Source organism: Fukomys damarensis, unplaced genomic scaffold (genome assembly GCF_012274545.1).
Source record: "Fukomys damarensis isolate Sample0158 unplaced genomic scaffold, DMR_v1.0_HiC HiC_scaffold_39, whole genome shotgun sequence".
In the NCBI taxonomy this organism is placed as follows: Eukaryota; Metazoa; Chordata; class Mammalia; order Rodentia; family Bathyergidae; genus Fukomys; species Fukomys damarensis.
In genome coordinates, this window is record NW_022900951.1 from 116,488,240 (window position 1) to 116,507,441 (window position 19,202).

Sequence of the window (19,202 nt, forward strand, 5' to 3'; positions counted from 1 at the left end):
TCAAATTATATATATATATATATATTCATTCATTTATTCAAAGGTCTAATAGACAGGAAAAAGGCCCAGGATTTAGCTCTGTGGCCTGCCCAGCAAACACAAGGTCCTAAGTTCGATCCCTGGTACTCCCCAATAAAAAAAGAAAGGAAACATCTTTTCCTTTTTGAACATCTCACCTGGTAGATCCAAGTAGGCAACTTCTTAACTTTTTCTGTAATGTTTCTTCCCCTGTTCAAACATGGCTTCCTTGCAAACTAATAAATCAGCAAATGACTTAAATCCCACAAAATTAGAGGATGCATTCAAGCAGTGATTCTGTATCCCAGTATTTGTTCTTATTCATGTAGCAGAAAGTTCCTACTCCAACAAACTATCCCTTTAAAACCCCTAGGTGAAAAGCAATTAGTGTGAGTTTGAGCTAACAAAGTGCTGCTTGAGTATCTCAAAGAAGTATCTCTTAGTCCCTGTGGTAGAAGGAGCTATGCAGAGAGATCTCTAATAAGATGCCAGCTCTTTTAAATAGGATCATTTTGACCAGATATGAGAAAGGAAGACAATAGATTACAGAGGATGAAGACACAGTTTTGTTAAATGCTAATGTTTGGAATTAGGATTTAAAAATGTAAGTCCCAACCTTATCAGCTACCACAAAAAGGAAGGCTTTCCCCCCACCTCTTTATTCTGCTTTAACCATTTCAATTTACCCTAAGCATCACTCTGGCAGCCTGTTTTAATTGGACTAGTAAGTGGTTAATTTCATGGTGGTAAGAAATTCTCCAGTTACCCAAGAATAGTATTGCATATTGTGTATCTAACTACGCTGAATATGAGCTGGGTGTGGAGCTTTACAAAAGAGTGAAAGACAGCTTTCCCAATCTATGAGACATTTCCAACATATTGAAATATTTGCAGGGAGGAAGCAAGAGCCCATTTGTCATGGGGCTTGCACAGGGTCCAGCTAATCTGACACTATTCATTTCCTTCTTCTAAAGATAACAAACAAATGACTGTCCCTGGCATTCCAATAGGCACAGTGAAGGATTGCTGATGGTAGCAGAGACAGAGAAGTCTGTTGCCATGAGAAAGTCTAGGCGCTTCCTCCCCACCGCCTCTGCCTCTTGACTTTAGAGTTGATAGCATTTGGAAGTGTTCCAGTGACTATGCAGAGCTGGGGGGGCGGGGAAACAGGAATCACTGAAGACTTTGATTCGGATGCATTTCAAATGTGTTCTTTATGTGTGGCAGAAGAGTGAGGATAGGGATGTGGCTATACAGGTGTGAGAGGGCTCTTTGTCTCTTGGCTGAGGTGATACAATGCGGTCCGTTGTGTACCTCTGTCGCAAAGGCAGGAGGGCAGACTTACTCTGTTGTGTCAAAATGTACAGGGTAACATAGCCAGGCTAATTTGCATCATTTTACTTGCTTTGCACCTGAGTTTGCACACCAGGTTCAGACTGCAGCAAGGACTGCAGTCATTGTTAAACTAACGGGATAGGAGCTGATGTCGGCCTTGTGATTGGTTCACAACAGAGACTCCCAGCTGCCTAGCAACTCGGCTTGAGGAGGATGAGTGACAGCCTGCAGCAGAAGTGTAGCCTGAGGATAAGGATGGTGGTGGAGCAGTTACAATTGTGCTAAAGCAAATGATGACTCCCACTGAACCTGTGGTGTTGAGAGGCTTCCATCATGAGAGCCTGCGGGGGAGTTGGCTGCTGTGTGCAGCAGTCTGGGTGCGAGGCTGGAGAGTGAGGCTGGTACTGGGGTAAGCACTTTTGACTAGTTGGACAGTGACAGTCTGTTTAGACGCCCATGGCTCACTTTGGTCAAGCCCAGCTCCAGCTGTCACCACAACTTTTTTGAGCTACCTGCAGGATTTCATAAAATCCCTACTGTATTCCTAGACCAAATAGGAGTTACTGATTCTGTCAGGGAAGGAAGGCAGCGAACTCAGCAGCGACTTCATTTATGAAATGGGAAGATTCCCAGCTCGACCTTAGGACCTCAATTGAGACTGAGGACAAGAGAAAGGAAGATAGTAATGCAGATTGAGTAACTGCAGGCCATTTGGCCTGTCTTCTATTTAAATGTGGAAATACCCAGTCAATGGTCTCCCCTCTGCCTGCGTGCACATCTCCGGGCCTGGGAAACTTGGTGTTTCCTGAGGTAGCCCATACAGTCTCTAGCCATCAGTTCTCCCCCATACTGCGCTAAAACCTTCCATCCTGGGTGTAGGTTCTGAACTCTTGGGTAAGTCAGCTCATACCGACAGATGACCCCTTTCTTTGATCATCAGAGACAGCTCCTATGTTTCACTTCGCTCTTTGCACAGCACAGTTTCCTTGTTGTGTGATTTTGAGGGCCCTGTTAACCTTGTTACCCGTCTCTTCAGTCTGGGTGGCCAGGGCAGTGTGGTCTTCCTGGTGCAGACGGACTACTGGTTCCCTTGGTGAACATCATTCTTCCGTTAGACGTGACATTTATGGTCACATTGCGTTATTGCCTTGCTCAGAGTTGCCAAGCACTGTACATCCACCCAGAAGACGTACCAGTGCTGCTTTGCTCAGGACTGCAGCAGGGATAAGCAGTGCTTACGGCCAAAATTATTTTGCTTCCCGAAAATCAGGTCATGGTGGCACAGGAAGGAATAAAGTGGAGACTAGGAAGTTGACCGTGTATTGTTGCTTGCTGAGCACGGCAGTGTCCATTTTTCTCCTGTATATTCCTGGTTTAGTCAGTTGTAATTTTGTATCATGCCTAGGAGAGCAGACCCAGGAGAATATGGAGACTTGAACACTCATTTGAGTTGAGGAGCTGGTAATTGTACGTGTTGTTCACAGCGGCACCATCAAGCTTTTGAACTGCCCTTTCCCTCTGATGCACCCTGTAGTGTGAGGAATGAACAGCACCACAGGCCTGTGCATAGAGGAGAGAGAACCTGATCAGTTACAAATACCGCGTCCCATCTGTTTCGTTCTCCTGATTGCTAATGTTTTAAAGTCGCAAACTTGAAATTGTTTATATTTATGAAAGTACAATGTGATGTTTACATAGTGGAATGATTTAATCGAGATGATTCACAAATCTATCACCTCCTATGCATGTGTGTCTAGGGAGACAAGAGACAAGAGGGAGACAAGAGAAAGGACTGTTGGGTATTGAGAATGTTCTGGCAGAAAGAGCACGTAGTATCTGGGAGCAGCTAATGAAGACATTGCTTGCATTATATCATATTCATGATCAAGTATTCTGCCCTGTCTCCTCCTCTGGCATTTTTTACATTTACTGCACTGTGGGCCTTCCCTACAGGGCCCCCCTGAAACCACATTTGTGCCCCCACCCATCTGCCCTACTCCGAAACCAGTTTCAAATATAATTCCTTTCCCTTGCCTCATCATTGCGGTACTGAAGGACAGGTCATGAATCTTCCTAATACAAAACTAAATTCCTCTTAGGAAAGACAAATACATTTTCCTTGCATTTTCAAGTTTTTCCACAATAAATGCATGGAGTTTTCCTTGTAGGGAAAAAAGATAAGTGCAATAAAAAACTTTATTTAGGTGAAGGATAGAATGAGTTCAGTACTTTACTTTTTGACAGTTAGGAATATCTGGCCTGATCATAATTACTTTGATGTATATGAAATCCTGACTCTTTCTTTCTCTCCTTCCTTCCTTCCTTCCTTCCTTCCTTCCTTCCTTCCTTCCTTCCTTCCTTCCTTCCTTCCTTCCTTCCTGTCTTTCTTTCTTTCTTTCTTTCTGTCTTTCTTTTTTCTTCTTAGCAGAGCATTGCAGTCACTATGAGCATGTGAAGCCGGCTGTCCTGGCTTTGATCTTTATTCTCTCTTGATTGGCAGGGGGTGTGATTGCCTTTTTGCAGAGGTGGAATTGGCTACTGGCAGCAGAATTCCTCTGGCTGAACCCCTGGCGCCCTTGCCTTTGGACTCTGCTCTCCTCTACATCCAACAATCTAGTTTAAGGAGCAGAATATACTTGGATGATTAACAAATGGGATAGCAGAATGGAAAGTATTAAATTCTGTCCCAGAAGAAACCACTTTGTTTTTGTGTTTGTGAAATGTTATGAAACTCATGCACTTAAAATGTAATATAAATATTCAAGAAAATATGCTTCTAGTTTTAGAGAGAGTAAAGTCAAAGGCAGGAACAAGACTTAATTTAGTTTCATTTTAATAACAGCAGTAAATACTTGATCTGAGAGTGGTAAAGATCTCTTACTGTCCCTATTCAACCTTTTCCTCTTCCCTCAAAGCAACCAGTTAAGGGTCAGTCTTCCAACATAATTGCTAGCAATTTTATTCAGACAATGAAACATCTTTCTACTGAGTGCCAGCACTATTTACTTCATTACTGTCTAGTGACAGCACACATGCTGAACAGGACAGAAAACTTAGATTCAACATCTCGCTCCACTGTGGGTTGTGTGATCTTTATCTTATTAGCAGTTTTTGCATTTTTGCTTTATCTCATTGCAGGTTTGTACACTGGGAAAAACAATAATATTTGCTGTGCCCATCTCACAGTGTTATTGTGAGCACAAGGGAGAAAACATGGGTGAATCCACATTATAAAATTTAATGTGATATGCTTCTGTTTCTTGGACAAAATTTACAGACATCTGCTGATACATTTTTTAAAGATAAAGAGAATCCAGCTGAATTAGATTCCAATATATTTCTTGGAATTAGTCACTTTGCATTGGTATAAAAAAGGCAATTTCCCCAATTCTGAATAAATTTTTAGATGACCACCCTACAACATTCCAGTTGTGAGGCAGTAATTCCCAATTAGTCATAGTTAAAGGAATACAAAAGTTTTTTGAAATAGAAAATTTCTAAAAATCACTCTCTAGTCATCGTGGATAATACAGAGTTGGGAAAGTATTTGTGATACATCCTGTGTTCTCCCAGCTTAAAGATGAGCAAGTTGGCCTTATTTGTAAACTATGAAGAGAAGAAGAAGCATTGCCCCTTCCAGAGCAAAAGAGGTTGACTCTGAAGCACACAGGCGTCAGTCAGTATATTAGCTGGATATTGATTCTCCCAAGGCTGACATGAGGAGCCAGAAGAGAGGAGCGATTTGAGGCTCAGGGAGCGGCCTGGCCGCCAAAGAAGAGGGAAGACACTGTATTTTCCCAGTTGTGACTAGGGAGAAGATTCAGCATCCACAAATTAAAGAGAGAAGTAAGGAAGGGGAGGACAGTGGTGTAAAGAGAAAGAGAGGGAATCGCTGGGCGTGGTGGCGCACGCCTGTAAACCCAGCACTCGGGAGGCTGAGGCAGGAGGATCTCTTTGAGTTCAAGACCAGCCTGCTGGGTTACATAGTGAGTTCCAGGTCAGTCTCAACTACTTAGTGAGACCCTGTCTCAAAAAACAAAATACAGGAAAAAAAAAAAAAAAGGAGGACGAGAAGGAATATCCGTGGGCAATTACTTGGAAAATATTTTAGGTTTTGCATCTTTAAAAACATGTCCTAAGTGTCCATCGACTGACAAATAGATAAAGAAAACATGGAGTATATACATAATGAAACACTAGCCTTAAAAAGGGAGGAAATCCTGGCATTTCTAGCAGTGTGGATGGACCTGGAGGACATTATGTTAAATAAAATAAGCCAGGCACAGAAGAAAAAGTGCTTCGTGATTTCAACAATATGTGAAACCTAACAAAGTTGAATTTAGGACATGGAGAATAGAATAGTAGAAGCTGGGGGTTAGGAAGAATAGAAAGATGTTGGCCAAAAGGTACAAAGTTTCAATTAGAAAGAACAAGTTTTGAGGATCTGTCATGCAGCATGATAATTGCAGTTAATAACAGTACGTTGTTAACAACAATATGTTGTATATGTGAAAACTACTGAGAGTAGATTTCACATGTTCTCACCCCAAAAATGATATGTATAGGAGCTGATGTTCATGTTACTTAACTTGACTTAGCCATTCCACAATGTACGCATACTTAAAAACATCACACTGTACATGATGGATATATACATTTATCAATTACAGAAATTAATTATACTAAAAAAGACTATTTAGTCTGGGAAACAGCCACCGTGAGTTCAAAGCAAGATGCATGTGATATAAAACAGAACTTGAAAGCCTCACCTTGTTCAGACAGTGGGAAGGATAAATTTTCAAGAAGCTTTAATGTCTTTGCTGGATGAACAATTTGCGGAGGTGGAATTTCAGAGGAAGCAAGAAGATTAGTTTTGTACTTGACTCAGGGTATTAAAGGTGCTCTAAAGAGATTCAATCAAAACCCCATTGCAGTCCTTTCATGCTTTTATTAATGTAGCAGACATTTTTTTCTTTTTGCTCTTCAAGTTTTTCAGTGAAACTTCTCTTTGTGAATATTATTAAACTTCTTGGGATGAAGGACTTTTAAAATACGTTGTTTGTAAAGTCCCATTATTCAGTTCTCTGCAGAAAGCCTTCTGCGGAGCTACCCACAGCCCTGCTTAGGACATGGGGGCTTACGAACCACCAAGGAACTCTGACACAACTCTGGCAGGGCAACTTTGCCAAAGGGAGAGAGTTGTTTGCAGCTGTTTGTCCACCTTTACCACAGCATCCTCTCATCTTGCTCCTTGGTGATGAATATTTTAGAGACAGGGCATGGTGTTAGCGCCCCAAGAGAACTTTGACTCAGCCTTTCTGTTGTGCTTTCCAGAGTTCATCTGAAGCCCTGGTCTCCCTTTGCTCTGGCTCCTCTGGGTTCCCCAGGCTCCTCCCAGCTCTCTCTGCACACTTCTGCCACGGTCCTTTTCTCACTTCTGCTGTTCACCTCAAATGCATCCTTATCGCCCCTTTTGCCACAAGCTGGAACCGAAGTCTTCAGTGATTTCTGTTTTGTTTTGTTTTGTTTTCCAGCTCTGCATAGGCAATAGAACATTGCCACATACTATCAGCTCTAAGGTCAAGAGGAGGAGGTTGAGGGAAAGAAGAGCCCACCTACACTTTGCTTTTATCTGGACTCTGTGCAAGCTCCTTTATACATGTTCTCTTACTGCCTCTGTGCAAATACTCCAGTATCTTGGAAGTGTATCATAGATCGGAAAAGCTGTTTTTTCAGTTTTTTTGTAAAGATTCACACAGAGCTCGTATTACGCAATGCATAGTTGAATAAGCAAAAGGAATTACTAGTCTGAGTAAATGGGGCTTTTCTTAACACCACGAAATTAAAACAAATTCAAGAGGGGACAAAAACTTCCTTTATGTGGACGCTGGTGAGGATTGTAGCTTTCAACTTTAAGGCCTGATCCCAGACGTGGGAGTTCGTCAAAACTATCTGTTCTTCCTTGGGAACCTGTATGTCCATTTCCCACACGTATTGAGTTACCACGGTCTCATAATAAATTATACAGCTATAAATCCATAAAAGATGTGTTATCTCCCACAGTATTGCATAATGTATATCTTTGAACACTAAGATTTTGCCATTTGTTCTAGATATTTGTATCTTCCCTTTTACAAGTATCCAAGCATCTTGAGGGTAGAAGTTTCATGGTCTTTATTTTAGTGTCCCTGGAGGGTGTAGCACAGTGCTGTACATAAGGCTTCTCAGGCAGCGATTGAGTGCATGGAGGATAGAAATAGTGTGTATATGTTTGTAGATATCCGTGTACTGCTTATTTACACAACTGAGTGGTGTAACAATAATAAAATTAGACAAGTCAACTTTGGATCAAAGAGAACTGTCTCCATGTTAATACCGACTAACCACTGAGGAGGTTAGTTAGAGAAACAAAGAAAAACTAAGGCACATTGGCCTGCAGCTCTCCCTGGGATACATTAGTGCACACTAGGGAAGCACATGTTGATAGTAACTAAGCATCTTTTTAAAAAAGACTTTTTACTTATCACATGCTCCTGAGTATCAGGCAGGTGGTTATTTGTATTTAAGTGACCTCACTGACTCTTGTTTTCTCAAAAAAAGAGATGATAGACTAAAAAAAGGTTGTGTAACCAACCAGTGGCCTGTAACATCCCACATGGTCTTTTGTTTAGTGCAAGTCTGTTAAGGGGGCATCTGATTGTTCCTACCAGATGTGTGGATTGTTCCAGAAATCAATCACTCCATTCAACTAGCATCCTCCTGAGTTAATTTGGCCTTTTAATCACCTCATTCTTTGTGTGCTGAAACTGATGATTGAAGAGGCATCAAACAATCTATCCAAAGCCTGCCCTGCCACAAAAAAAACCCACAAAGTGAAAATAGCTTATTTTAACATGAAATGAAAAGCCTCTGATAAATTCAGTTAAGTGATATAAACCTGAATTTCTGATGACATAATTTTTCTGTTATGTCAGGCATCAGAAGACAATTAGTTTCTTTAGTCGATATTAGAGAAAATACTTCTTTGCTAATCAAGAAAAGGGAAAATTAGGCCAGATGTTACCTTTTTAATTACCAGTCTCTTTCAGGACAATAACAGCCCAAGATTCCAGAGTCTTTGTGCTGTCACTAATTATCAGTGTAATCGGAAGAAAGCCGTCTACCCCAATGGCCTCAGTCACCTTGTTAGTAGATAAAGGGGTTGGAGCAGACATCCATGGTCTCTTCCAGCTCTGAGGGTCACAACTGTGTGAAATAGCTTAGTCTTTACCACTGTAAATACTATTATTTCACAGCGGTAGCTGCTAAGAATGTAAAAGTCATACTCATTTGTGGGTTTTCCTTAGAGCATATCACCATGGTAGAAGAGTGTATTAGCTTCCAGAGCCGTGCTCCTCCGTGCCCAGGGTGTGCTGTACATGTAAAGTATCACCAAATTTCCAAAACCTAATATGAAAAAGCATGATTTTTTCATGGGTTATGTATTGAAATGTTAATATTTTACTTATGTTTAGTTAAACAAAATATGTTATAAACTTGCCTGTCACTTTCACTTTTCTGTGCTACCCAGAAAATTTGAAATTATACTGTGGCTTTTCTGATATTTTTATTGGACTGTCCTAGTCTGGAGAGTTTCCTCTGCTACCCATGTCCTGATTTTAAGTTACTTGGGCACCTCCCAAAGTTGAAACCACCAAAACGAGGGGCTCTTGGCCTCGATATATATTAGAATCCCACTGGTATTAAAAAAAAATACTGATCTCCTCCTTCCTATAGTTCTGATTCAATTGATACAATTCCTAGTGACCTTTCTTTTGTAATTTACACATTTGTGAGGTGCAGTGCCACAATTTGATGCATGCATTCAAGGTGTAATGATGAAGATGGGATACTTGACATTTTCATTTTCTTAAACATTTAACATTTCCTTGTATTTGGAACTTTAAACTTTTCTAGCCCTTTATAAAATGCATAATAAATTGTTGTAAATTGTAGTCCCCCTGCTGTGCTATAGAGTAATACAACTTATGCCACTTACCTAACTCTAAGGTGCGTCTTCATAAAGAAATGGCATTGTTATATCAATGTTGGAAACACATGTAAGCCAAAGTTGGACGCCTGCCGCATTAGGGAAGAAGGAACACTGATGCAGCCCCAACCCTTAACCAGTCCTCAAAAGAAAAAGTCTTCGCCTTAGTTCATCAGTAAAAATCAAGATGAGAGACAGTAATTTTAATGAATTCCATCTTAGTTTCTACTTCTTGTTTGAGTTTCTGAAACTCAGTTCTACTGTGTTCTACTGGCTTCCCAAGGAGATAGGTGGCATTGCTTGGTGATTTTCAGAAGGGAAAAGAGGGGTGGTAAAGGAGTGTGATCATGGAGCTTTTTAGTGAAAAGAGTTCCTTTCACCAGATTTTTTGCTGTTTTTGTTGTAAGGGAGGGATTTTTTTTTCTCTAAAGGGAACTAAGGAAGGGGCCATAGAATGTGTGGTTTGATTTGAATTGGACTGATTTCTAAAATGAAGTAAGTAGCCACCAATCTCATGTTTGTTCCTTATCAATGCACACTCTGTATTTTCTTGAGATCCACCAATCACATGTGCTCAGTAGATCCTCAGTTATTTGAGGTTGGGCCCTTACATGGGCCTCAGGTATGGAGGGAAGCTGCTTTTGATAGTTCTCTTGGTTCTCCAAGCTACAGACATCTAACTAACCTCTATGGATGTCTAACATTGGAGTCCTCATAATGACTTTGGAACAGATTTTCAAAATAACAAAAAACTCTTGGCTTAAATCAGACTCCACTGAATTATATCTTAGAATATAATTTCTGGCAAGTCCCAGAACTTCATGACTGTAGAGGTCACTGAAAAAGATGTTGAGTTACTGTGATCCTGACAGGCCAAATTTAACTTCAACTGCAGTGCTGATAATATCTTGTCCAGGCAGTGGAGCGTTAGTAAAAGTTCTAGGAAATAAACCAAGTGAAGTGTTACATGTGTATATTCCTAGCTGCTGAGGGGGCTGAAGCTGGATTAGAAATATGAGGCCAGTTCTGGCAACTTAGCAAGATCCTGTCTCAAACTTTTTTTAAAAAAAGGTGGGCTCTGGGGATGTACCCCAATGATAGAGACCTTAGACTCATTTTCTAGTACTTTCAATGGCAACAACAGCAACAACAACTGAACAATGAATAACCCCATGCATTCACAGAGGCCTGAGTCTAATTCTCTGACTACATTTTTTAAATTAAATACCACTTCCCTGAGTCCAAGATTTAATTAAGGGTGTTATGTCACCTGAGTTATTTTGGCAGTGACCCTGCCACTTACTTGCTATGTGTCTTTGGGTAAATAATTTCTCAATGTTACACTTGTAGGGTAGGAATCACCCTAGTGGACCCTGCACATTCTTATTGTGAGGGCAGTGGTATCCCCAGAATAACAGCTGGAAAGGACTGTGGAATGAATAGGTGAAAGGAGCCATTGGTATCACTGTGAAAAGTGAATGCTTACAGAGGTGCTCTCTGTTTAAATCCATCCGCAAGTGCCAGGGTTTAGTCTTGGGAGTAATTGCCAAAAACCTCATTGGTTTCTTGGTCAAGTATTTAGATGCAGTGTATCTCAATTTCTCTGGGCTTTTCTCAAATTATGTGCTAGACAAAGATGGAATGTAAGGATGATTTAGAGGCAGTTGCTTTAGAGCCTGCTGGCCACAGTACACATTTTATGTTGCAGAGATATTTTGTAAATCAGATTGTCTTTAAATGTAAAAACATGCAGGTAATTTATAGTCAAATATAAATAAATTCTACATAAGGAGTCATTAAATGGACAGTTACGTTAGATTGGTAATTAATTGTATAATATCGAAACATGTACACTTAACTGCTTGAAGAGAAAAGTAGAAATCTGTGAACTGCTTATATAATGTCCAACTCCAATCAGAATGAATGGGGAAGTAATCAGCCAGACTTTTCTTTAAGAACAAGTGTAGGGCGGGGATTTAGCTCAGTGGTGCAGCCACTTGCCTTGCAAGCTCGAGGCCCCGAGTTCGATTCCCTGGTACAAAAAACAAACAAACAAACAAACAAACAAAAAACAGCTGTAGAAGGATAGGATGTTGATGCAATAAAGAGGTATTGTATGAACTGTGATGTAGAATACTTTTTATAAGGTGAAGTTTAAAGAGATAGGATCATCCTTTATTCCTCAGGATAGATTTTTCTGTTACATTCATCGCCAAACTATATTCCCAATTTACATCAATTTGAATGAAACCACTGAGAGGATGAATTTGCGAAGGACTTGTATTTAGAGGTAGTTGTGGCTAGTGTGAATAAAAGTGACAGGCTTTGAAGTTCGGTCAAGTGTAGAGCAATTCAGCCCTGGCATGAGCCCATGGAATTCCAATTAGAAGCCTGCTCACCTCCACAGCTTCATTGTATTGCTTTTTTAATCCAATGAATCATTTTCTTTAGGTGTCTCCAACTGAACTAGTGGTAAGGGGCACTGAATCTTAGGGCTTCTCACGTGTATGTGTGGGCACAGAGTGAACAAGAGAAAAACCGAGCAGAACAAGTCAGGGAGGATGGGTACACAGTGCGCCCAGCAGGTGCTCCCGTGAGCTGAGTCACTAAGTCTAAGTTGGTTGGGACTGCCCCTACCCTGTGTGCCTGGGTGAATATAAGGAAATTCGCATTCACAATGCCATTGCTTTATTTTATATTTAGTTAGCAGCTTTTCAAATCGACATGATGTTTTACAGCAATTAACTCTAATTACAAATCTTAAAAACAGTTATATGGATAATTACATGCCTAATTATTGTTCCTTCATTTTCATTTAATCTAAAAGAATTTAACTGTGCGGTTTTGACAAGTGCTTAGTGTTTTTAGAACCAATAGTGAATATTCTATTACTTAAATATTCCATAGACTTTCACAAGCTTTCTCCAATCCAAAAAATGTCTATAAATTTAGGGACTCTCTGTTGAACGCTCATTATCACACCTGTAATTGCTTGGAAAGGAATGTCACCACTGCCAAGGAAAAGTGTTTCCGACAATGCTATACAGCAGGCTCAATTAATCAGTGAAAATAAGAAAATAACTGAGCTCCGTATTTTCTGATGGTGATCGTCTGCTTGGTAGCAGTCCGCCAAGTCAGCTATTGATGTATTGGAACCTAGCACATCAGGATTGTCACGACTGGTTTGCTGCTGTCAGGTTATTAAAATTTGTGCTGGGGATTTAGCACTTGCCTTTCAAGTGCAAGGACTGGAGTTTGATCCCCAGTACCAAAAACCAAAAACTGTTTACTTTGAGGGAGGTGAAAAAATGTAAAGGATAATCTGTGTAATTGAGCAGGTTTAAGCTAAAATCCAAAGTGAATATAATAGGCATCAACAGTGGGGTAGTGGAATGGCAGAAACACTGAGCACTTGGTTGTAGATGTGTTGAATGAAGCTCAGAAGTTCAATTAACTGTCCCAGACAAGCACCTAACATGCTATTTGCGGTGGGAGCAGTATAAAGTAAAATAGGGCTGACGAGGATATCAGTAGGTGATACCAGCTGTGCATTTTAAATAAATCAGCAGAATAGAAGAAAAGGTAGGCAGTGTCTCAGTTCAAATACTTATTTTGCTGCATAACCTCCCTTTGAATATTTTTTCAGAGGAATAAATTTGATAACGAACAGTGTTTGACACAGAGCAGGTACTCAGAAATGCTCATTTTCCTTCTTGCCATGAATCTTAGATTTGTGTTATTCTATACGGAACTCCATTTTGAAGACCACTTCTTACCAAGAAAATGTATTTTTGTTTATCAACGAGGCATGACCCATTATTAATTTGTCAACTCATACAGTTTTTTATGATCTGTAGAAACCTTCCTACCATTCTATTATAAACTTTTAAATTTACTGTTTTTTATCCAACCAATGCTAAGATAATTAGAGTCACCTTTATCAAAAAAATGTGAGAGGAATTCTAGAATAGTGCCACAATTGCCCTGGCAAATGAACATATAATTTATCTTTCTAGAATATGTGAAGCTATTGTGTGAGACCAAGGTATTATATGCAAATTATGTTGTCTTATAGGTTTATGGCACTGTTTTCTTCTCCTGTATGAGTCTTTAATGTCATCACTGACCGTGATACATGATGGTTGCGAGCGACAGGCTCTGTGGCCCACAGCCTTTCAGTCACACTCAGCACAACCTTCTTTCATTTGTTCTTTGGGAACCCTTTAGGGCCCACTAGTAAAGGGCTACATTCACTGTGAAGAACCTCTCGTTTAAAGAATATTAATGACCCAATTTTCTGGACCAGGAACTCTAGCAGGTGAGGGGAGACCATGGAGGTGCCTAAGGCAGAGGCCCAACCCCTTGAATGTGCTAATAGTGTAACAAGGGGGCTGAGACCTGTCTACTTAGCATTAAAAAAAGTTTAGCAAAGGAGGAACAAATTTCTGGTGGAGATAAGAGGACTGAGTGATTACTTCTAATTGGGGGCACTTGAAAAAAGCTTCAGTCGGTTTTTTTCTTCATTCAGTAAGCACATGAGTGAGAGATCAGACTTGCCTGTGGATACAGAAATAAATAAAACATTCTTTGTCCACAGGAGTTTAACTTTTAAGGAGAGGCAGGTCTCCAGGTTACTAACCAACCTGGAATAAGGTGACGTGGTAAGAGGACTGGGGTAAGAACAAAGTGCTGTGGGGACCAGGCCTCGGTGTTCCCGTATTTGGGGAAACCAAGAGAGAAAGCAGAGCTCAAAGAGAGTTTTAATTAGTGAGTTAATATTCTAGTGACTATGACTGTCATGCACATAAGTAATCCCAAATACCAGAGAAAAGGTGCCAAGTGCCATAAGCGAAATCCGGACAAGGCTTATGAGGGACAGTTTGGGGGTGAATATGTTTATTCCCATCTGAGTCTCTGATCAAATCAGAGCTGGCCTTCATAGGCTGAACAGGAATCCAACAGGGAAAGGGGTGCATGTATGTGTGGGGGGTGATAAAACAGAAGGAACAACGCAGATAGAGGCCGGCTAGTGGTGAGCGCTCTCAGAGTTAGAATGGACTCTGCCAGGCCATGATACAGCCTGAGGAAAATGTAAGATGTAGCCAAGTCTTGGAAAGTACTGAATGCTAAAGTGGGCCACTGGATTTTATTGAGTAGGCAGAGAGAAAGAACAGTGTGTCTTTTTTCCTTCTAGCTGTGATTTGGGATTGAGGCAACAGAGATTAAAAGCAAGGGCTCTGGAATGAGACTACCTGGGTTCAAATATTACCCCCTCACACACACCCCAGCTGTGTGAACTCGAGCAAGTCTCTTAGTTCTGTGTCAAACAGGGCCAACAACGATGCTGTAGTCCACAGGTACAGTCTGTGAAGATGAGTTTAGCTCCCATGCTGAAAGTTCCTAGGAAAATGCTTAAAAGGAAGAAACGCTCTATACATGTCCATTGTGATTAATAGTAATAATAATAGCAGCAGTATTAAGCTTGTTATAAATGGTAGCAGATTTAAGAAACTTTGTACTCTGAACTTCTGGGGACAAATTTGGGATGGCTTTACATGCCTGAGAAAACAAGGAGTGAACCTCAGGGACTCTTAATATAGCCAGGATTTTTCTCTTTGTACAATTGATGTGCTATACCTGAGTTGATCTACACAATAGCCTCATGAATAGCAAAGCCTCAACAACAAACAATGGCTCATCCAGAATGTTAATAGCCAGGACAATGTGGGCGATTGATAAAATGGGCCCTGGCTCATGACCAAGATAGCTCATCTCAGAGACTTTCTTCATCCATAATACAAAGTGCATGATTAGAGTTTACAAACAGTAGATTTCACCGGGGGTAAAGCCTCATGTTGTGCATAAAGTCTAAAAAATGATAAAAATGTTTCTATCCCATGTCCTAGCTGCCTTAGCTTTCACACCTCTACCTCAAATGGAAAATTTAATGGGAGAGTGTGGCTAACTGCGAGTAACACTAATGCGTTTGCTCAGGGACCATGATCACAAGAAACGGTCTGGGAACCACGGTTTGCAAAGGTGTCTAAATTACCCCCCATCCACCCAGTGCATTTCTGCAAACATGCAAGTACAAGTGCGTTCAGCAGATGGCCTGAGCTCTGGTGCATTCTTTTTGTGTGCTGACCTATGGGGTCATCAGATGGACGTCATTGTAAACAAGACTCTTTCTTGGAGTTACCCTAACGGTTTGTTTAATCTGATTCTTGGTCTTCACTACACACAGGCTGCTGTCACAAGACAGAGGCATCTTAGTAAGTATGGAGAGAGCTCACAAATCTCCCCTTTCAAGTGAGCTTTAGCAGAGAATGCTCAGAGGTCCCTTTGCGGATTCAACACGAGCCCCTGGAAGTTTCTGAGACACCAAGCAATTAAAATCGATTCTTATTTTTTGAGACCTCTGTGTCTAATATCCTCAAAGCTCCATGCAAGCATTTTTGTAGGCCTAAAAGTAAGGAATTATTTTGCATTGGAAAAATTGTTATTATAGGTCTTAATCAAAAAAGGATTTAAAGATAACTGGTGGCAGATGTTCTGCCAATAGTCACACATCCCTCCAAGGTCTAAGCCTTAAGCTTCTTCTGCCTGTTTTATGTACCTTCTGTCGGAAAGTGGATGTAAGCTAACATCATTTGGATAAACAGCAATTAAATCCCTACCTAGGAAAAAGTTATGTTTGCCTCCTTATAATTTCTTTCTTGAGAGGATATATCCTAAATGATTCATGTTTGTTGAAAAATAGACTTTTTGGAGCAGAGAAAAGGGATCAGGGGAGGGGAAGGTGAAAGAGAAGGGAGTAAGAGGCTCTAAAATCATTAAGATGTTATGTGCATATAGTGATTCTCCCAAATGAACATTACTATTTTGTATTGCAAAATACACTAAAAAGAAGACCATCCGTTGAAATTTTTCAGAATAAATGTACTTGTGGCAATTAGAGACTTTCAAAATCAAAGGAGATGTAGAAAAGAGCAAACTGAAGTTCTGAGGGGATACATAGAGAGAAAAAATCATTGCGTTTGCTTTAGAGCTCACCTTTATGCTATTGAACCAGCCAATATTCAGACTCGGTTTCATTTAAAAAAGGGATCTGTTACATTATAGCATTGTTGTGGGGACAGATTATTCGTAATACTGTACTTTGGGAAATGCTTTATAAATTACAAAGGATTATTCAACTGTAAACCATTATTTTCATCATTGTCCAAGGCCCTACTGTTTGTAGCTAGGTATTGTTTGCCAGAATAAATTAAATAATGCACTCCTACCTTTTTCCCACTAGATGGCAGACGAGCCACCTGCTACTACACTATTGGCAGGTTAGGGATCTAAACACCGCGCATAATATTCTGATTTGTGAGGCAGTGCAGCAAGGGACAAAGAACAAGTTAGAAGTCATAAAAACCAGACACTGGCTGTATCATTAAAAGTAAATATCGTTCAATCACCATAGCTTTGCAATTTGCCCAGATTTTTAATTGGTGAAAACATGGTATTTTCATTTGACTATGAGCCAAAGGACAGCTAAGCAAATACTTTCTGCAGTGAGAGGAGAAGGCTATCCCACTGAGGGGGGAAATTCAGAGACTGCACACCACTGTACAGGTAATCTATTATGTTAGCGGTCAAAAAGCTGCTTCTGTAGATGGCCACATAGTATTTCAGGTTATATGGTCTCTGTTAAAACCTTTCAACATGGTGGAATAGCTTCCCAACAGTCTGAGACAATATGGAAGGGATGGGCATGGCTAAGTTATCATAAACTTCTATTCAAGGACGCTGAACTTTGGAATTTATACAACTTTTACTTGTCATAAATTATTCTTTGGAATTTTTTGATCATTTAAAAATGCAAAAATTATTTTTAGTCTAAAGATCATAGAAGAGTGGACATAGGCTTGATTTGGCTGGCAGGCAGTATTTTATAGATCTATGGATCAATTTATAAGACTTAAGAGTCTTAGCTGTCAGGTTGACAGTCTTCTCAATTAATCTCTTTCTCTATGTAGATATGTAATTATATAACTTTTATAACAAATATTTCAATGTGCTCATTATCATATACTTTTACATATATAAATTAATAAAAAGAATCCATGTGGTAGTTTTTGCCTGCCTCTACTTCTGTCTAGTTTGTGAAAGATGAAAGACAAAAATTTCAAATAATCATTGCATTTGTTCATAGTTGTCAGAAAAAAGCAATATCTAGTTAAATTTGAATTTCATTTAGAGAATAAGGGCCGGGGATTTAGCTCTGTGGTGCCACCACCTGTCTCACAAGCACAAGGTCTTAAATTCGATCCCTGGTACCTAGAAAAAAAAAGATAAAGAATAAAAAGTGTTTAGTACAGCTTCATTGCAAATGTTGCACAGGACATACATGTGTATCTCCCTTCATCCTTAGGAAACCTGATTCAAGGCCCTTCAGCCAGTGGATGCCCAGAAGTATGCGTAGCACTAAACTTTATGTATACTACTTTCCCCTACACATTCCTATGTGCAAATTGCGTGTCTTTTTCCATCTTAACTAAGCATTTCTCATGCATAGTGTCTCTAACATTTGTAGTCTGAGATGCAATAGCAAATCTAGCATCTATTTTTCCTTCACAATTTCACAGATAGATTTGTTCTTATTATAGGTCTTAGCAACCTCAGCATACAACTTTGCTTTGCTTAAGTCAATAACTTTGGCCTTTTAACTTAAATGAAGCACTTTATGGCTGTTCCTTGGCACATCTGAATGGTCAGCATCAGTACTCATACACATTCAGGCTACAGGAACACAAGGCCAGCCATGCCACACTGCCACTATCAATCTGGTAACCGAGATGGCTGCTAAGTGACTTGTCAAAGGAATCATTCACTCATGTCCTGGGTAGGATGGAGCAGGGTGGCAAGAGAGATTTGACCATGCTATTCAGAACGAGGCAAAACTTTATCTTTACGAAGGTTTTATTTCCAGCATGTTCCACTTAATATTTTCAGACTGTGGGTAATTGTGGGAAACTGAAACCACAGAAGGCGAAACTGTGGATGAGGGAGAGAGGAGCACTGTATTAAAAAAATAATATTTGCTGTTTATCTGGGTGACCTGAATTTTCATGTGCTAAATCTGACATTTGTTCTTGTGCTTATAGGCCTTGCCCAATCCTCATTTATTAAAGTGTTGAAAATAATCAAAGGCCTGAAGATAGGACTCCTGAAGGAAAATGTGTCTCTAGGGAGAAATTCATTCATATTCCCTCTTTCCCCATCCCCAGCCACTGACACCACCCCCCAGCGGTGTTGCTGGACCGGTTGCAGGGGAGAGCATTTGAGCTGCCAGTCTCAGTCTGAGGAGTCATTTTAAAAGTGAGAAACCCGAGGTAGCGCGTGGACAGGCATTTGCTCTTTTGTGGTTGTTGTGGCAAAGAACTCTAGAGAAATCTGAGGTCTTGTAAGAAGGTTGGCAGAGAACAAATGCAACTTCCCACGCCCAGGCTGTGTTCTCTAGGGCTGAAAGTCTCTGAATCCCCCTTTCACACCTCTTAATGAGTATTTGAAGCATGCATAGGGAATGACTGGTGGGACCCGTGTTACAGGGGTTTCTCTGTGTGTGTAAAGGCTAGGTAGGGTTTACTAGTAAGTGTTAATTCACGTGGTGAGTTTGGGGGAAAGACATCGAAGGTGAAAAAATCCCGCCTCAATCTGATATTCCTTCCGGCTCCAAGATTTGACCCCTTTTCTTCCTAGCGCTCAGCGACCCTTACCGCTATTGAACGGGAAACAGGCCCGTGTGTGTGTGTGTGTGTGTGTGTGTGTG

The 19,202-nt window shown here is 40.4% G+C and overlaps 1 long non-coding RNA gene across 3 annotated transcripts in view; it reads left to right on the forward strand.

The window, feature by feature from the left end:
• LOC104876901 overlaps positions 1 to 6,824 on the forward strand; it is a 30,045-nt gene extending 23,221 nt beyond the window's left edge. The window contains exon 8 of one of the 3 annotated variants that reach the window (XR_784454.2): positions 6,688 to 6,824. This is a non-coding gene — a long non-coding RNA (uncharacterized LOC104876901). Of the gene's footprint in view, positions 1 to 3,853; positions 4,325 to 6,687 lie in introns of those variants that run through there. The other 2 variants (XR_004515780.1, XR_004515779.1) reach the window with 2 other exon arrangements.
• The last annotated feature ends 12,378 nt before the right edge of the window (positions 6,825 to 19,202 follow it).